Source organism: Myotis yumanensis, unplaced genomic scaffold, assembly GCF_028538775.1.
Source record: "Myotis yumanensis isolate MYYU_CA2020_CCGP unplaced genomic scaffold, mMyoYum1.0.hap1 SCAF_9, whole genome shotgun sequence".
Classification (NCBI taxonomy): Eukaryota; Metazoa; Chordata; class Mammalia; order Chiroptera; family Vespertilionidae; genus Myotis; species Myotis yumanensis.
The window spans coordinates 61,078,784-61,083,260 of record NW_027223760.1 but is presented as its reverse complement, the minus strand read 5'-3'; the positions used below and the strand labels follow the sequence as shown (position 1 = coordinate 61,083,260).

Genomic DNA, 4,477 nt, shown 5'->3' with positions numbered 1-4,477 from the left:
GGATTGTACTTTCTCTTGAGTTATCTGGCAAATTTTGCTTTATATATATACTTCTGCTATTTAAATGTTATTAAATATATGTATATATGTGTTTTAGGAGCAACTTTGATCTACCTCATGAGCCCAAGATTTTTGATTTGTGTAAGCTGTGCCTTGTCCATATGGGTAAGATGGATCAAAATGAAAGTGATGTATTTTGGATCGTTAGGAGAAGTGTAATAGACAATTAGAATGCCTCAAAATAACTGATGCAAAATGTGTGTGTATTTTTGTTAGAAGTGTTTTTGAATTACCAATTATAGCACAAATAGAAAAAAAGTGCATAAAACAAATATGTATAAGAAACAATTGTAACAAACAATTCTAAAGTGAATACCATGCAACCACCACTCAAGTCAGAAGCTAGGATGTAGCCAGCACCCAGGAAGTCCCTCATGGACCCCTTTCTTCATCACACCCTTCCTCAGCAAAGACGAGGAGCCATGAGCCTCACTCTTACGGCATCCACATCCTTGCTTTTCTTTACAGCGCTGCCAGTGGGGTAGCATCCCTGAATGATACAATTTAGTTTCATTTAGTCCAAGTTTGGTATGAGCTTTCTAGAAATGAAGTCCTAACTTCCATATTCTATCATCTTGCTTCTTTTACTCAACATTGTGTTGGTAATTCCCCTGTTGTTGCAGCTCTGGTTTCATACTTTCTGTTGCTGTACAGTATTTCATTGTATAATATACCACCATTTATTTTATTAGTTTTCCCAAAGAGCCAGATTTTGGCTTTATTAATCCTTTCTATTGCACCTTTATTTTTCTAGTTCATTTATTTCTACTCTTACTGTTATTATTGCTTTTCTTTTATTTCCTTTGGGTTTAATTTGCTGTTCCTTTTCTAACTTCTCCATATAGACACTCAGCTCCTATCTATATGGATTTGAACTTTCTTTTCTAAAATACATATTTAAGACTATAAATTTCTCTTTAAGCAGTATTTTAGCTGTGTCTGACAAGTGTTGATATGCTTTGCTAAACATGTTTTATAATTTCCATTATGATTGACAGTTTGACCTTTGAATTGTTTAGAAATGTATTCCTCAATTTACAAACATATAAGGGAATTCTGAATCTTTTCTAATTGACTTCTAGCTTAATTGCCTTGAAGTCAGAGGTCAACATGAACCAAAATCATTATGGCTCAATATTTTGAAATTAAGATTTGCTCTGTGATCCATTATCTGGTCAATTTCTACAAATGTTTCCTGTGATTTAAAAGTATGTGTATTTTGAAGTTGTTTGCTACACTTTTTTAAAAAATGTAACATTTAGTTGGAACACACACACACACACACACACACACACACATATATATAATATGTAAAATATATACAAATACAGGCTGTCTCAAAAAATGTGTATACACTTTAACAGCTGATAGCTCTATTTTGAAAATGAAATGTAGTTTAATAAACACTGCTTTTATAATTATTTAAAGTGTATTTATACATTTTTGGGGATACCCTATATATAAATTTAATATATATTAATATTTTTTGCTTGTTCAGTTACTAAAAGGGAGGTGGTACATTAAAATCTCCCCCAATGATTGTTCATTTCTTCTTTTAATTCTACACATTTTGAGTCATATATTTTCACTTATTAGGTATATACAAAGTAGGAATTTTTATATCTTTCTGATGAATTGAGCCTTTATCATTATGAAATGACCCTCTTTATTTCAAGGAATGCTTTTTTTTTTGCCATTTGATACTAGTGACACAGATTCTTTCTGGTTAGTATTTTCATAGTTTATCATTCCTTCCTTTTACTTTCAACCTTTCTTATTCTTTTATTTTAATGTGTCTCTTAGGACCAAATATTAGTTGTATTTTTAAATCCAGCTTGTCAATATTTATACTTTAATAGGAACATTTAGTTCATTTATATGTAATGATAATTAATGAGATATTTAAGCTAAACCTACCATATTATTTTGTGCTTTCCATTTTCTGGCTCATCATATATATTTTTTCTTCCTTTTCATCTTCCTTACCATCTTTTCTCTCAACTTGTTTTTCTGTGTTTTGTTGTGAGGTTTGTTTTTTTTTAGACATATCTATAGGTAACTGATATTTCTTCAGTTATAATCTCTATTGAACTTATCAATGGAATTTTAAATTTTGACTTCTATTGCTTTATTTTTCAGCCCTAGAATTTTTATTTAATTCTCTTTTAAACTGCCTACATCACTTTGTATAATTTCCAATTCCCTGCTCAGGTTGTCAGACTTGGCATTTGTTCCCTTAAATCTAGTAAGCACTATTGTTTTACGGCCCGTGACTGATCATCGAAATATCTGACACCTCACTAGGTCTGTTCTATTGTCTGTTATTTATTATAGATCTTGCTCATGGTGCTTCATTTCCTTGTATGACTGGTTATCTTTGTGTGCTGGGCATTGTATTTTCAAATCATTATAGGAGTACTTTGAGACCTAAGACTATGGTATTTTCCTTTAGAGAGGAAATTGGCTTCTTCTTCCAGATGCATGCATAGTGGGCACTGGCCGTTGGGACCGGTTTAATCCAAGTTCAAAGCTTGAGATTTCCTGGCCCCTCTAGCTGAGGGAAAGCTGGATTACAAGTCCAGGCGAGGGTGGCTCACCTGAAGTTTACCTTACGTACCAGGAGGGTGGACTTATATGGGATCTCAGCTTAAAGCGGAAACTGCTCTATCTCTGCCCCCATTTTTGGTGGGCATGGACTTCTAGTGTCTGACTTTCTGAGGCCACCAAACTGCAGTTTTGTTTCATCGCTGTTTCTTCTGAATCAGCAGGTATCCCAGGTAACTTGGGCTGACTTCGTGGGGTTCTCATGTTCTCACAAGTATTCATCTGACATTTTCTCACGGGCTTATTGGCTCTTTGATGCTTACAAGATTTTTTTTTTTAAATATATTTTATTGATTTTTTTACAGAGAGGAAGGGAGAAAGAGAGTTAGAAACATCGATGAGAGAGAAACATCGATCAGCTGCCTCCTGCACATCCCCCACCGGGGATGTGCCCGCAACCCAGGCACATGCCCTCGACCGGAACCGAACCCGGGACCCCCCAGTCCACAGGCCAACGCTCTATCCACCGAGCCAAACCGGTTTCGGCAATGCTTACAAGATTTTAAATATATTCTGTGCAGCTTATAAAAGTACAAGTACATTATATTATATTTAAAAATGTTACAGCTGCACTGCATAAAAGTATAATTTTGGTGTTCTGGCTTTAAACCCTGCCCATTACATGTCCTTTGGGTGAAATGCATCTTTCTGGTTTTTAACTTTGTTCTGCTTTTTTAGGTCAATGACTAACACACTCTCTGCTTCTGCTGTCTTGCAGGAAGACCAGAACATGGTACTTTGCCATGTCTGTGTCCCTGACAGAATCATATGGACACAGCGTTCTCCTACCAGCAGGGTTTGGCCTCGTGGTGGCTGGATCTTTACTAATATTTGGGATCTTAATTGGTGATTGGACTGACAGGAAACCAAGAAATAGAGGTAATACTCTTACCTATGGCATATACAACAATGTGGTGAATTATGATCTCACTTGCTCTTTTGGTTTATTTAGTGAAATGAAATACAGATCTGAACATAAGAGCAACAGAGTACAGCTTTTAAAAACTGGAAATAGACTTATTCAGCTTCATGTCACTCTCTGGTACTACATTTTATTTTATTTTTTTAAAATATGGAACGCTTCACGAATTTGCGTGTCATCCTTGCTCAGGGGCCATGCTAATCTTCTCTGTATCGTTCCAATTTTAGTATATGTGCTGCCGAAGCGAGCACTCTGGTACTACATTTTAAATATTTTAATGTAGTGTGTAGATTCTTTCCCATCACAGATTTTTAATATCAAATTCCTGATTTTTAAAAGAATTCTGGTATTGCCTATGTACAAGATACTCATGTCAATTTTCTTAAAGGCAATTTCTAGGTGTCAGAGATATCTTTGTACCAAGTAATCTGTCTAGACTAGGGATTAATATCTGGAGACTTATTTGTTCAAATGTAGATCTCCTTTTAGTTTTTGGCTCTACTATCTTTGAAACCCTCCTTTCTCCAGTGAGAATGTAAACTTTCCCGCGTTTTCCCTTCTCTTCTGATGACTAGTCAACCTGATTGTTCTCTGTCCACCGAGAAGTCTTGGAAAGGCATTCTCTGGAGACACACCCTTCAGAAGGCTAACTGATTTAGACTCTGGAGTATTAGTTCTTCGGCCGTATTGATAACTTCAATCACAAATCAACTTGAGAAGCAGGTGATATAGCAGTAGGAAATTTTAAGTCCTTTCACTTCTCTGGTATCCTGCTTTTCGTGTCATCTTTCTATTAAAGTCTGTTTTCGTTTAATTGCAAAGCCCAGTTTTTTCCCTGTTTTCCTTGCAAAGACTTTGCCTCCAGTGAGCCCATGAGCCTGCTCTGTGCCT

General features: G+C 35.6%; 1 non-coding gene across 1 annotated transcript; it reads right to left on the bottom strand.

The window, feature by feature from the left end:
- Positions 1-3,730: 3,730 nt before the first annotated feature.
- Positions 3,731-3,837, bottom strand: LOC139017160 (U6 spliceosomal RNA). The gene has a single exon (XR_011472812.1). It is a non-coding gene; the product is annotated as a U6 spliceosomal RNA (small nuclear RNA).
- Positions 3,838-4,477: the final 640 nt, after the last annotated feature.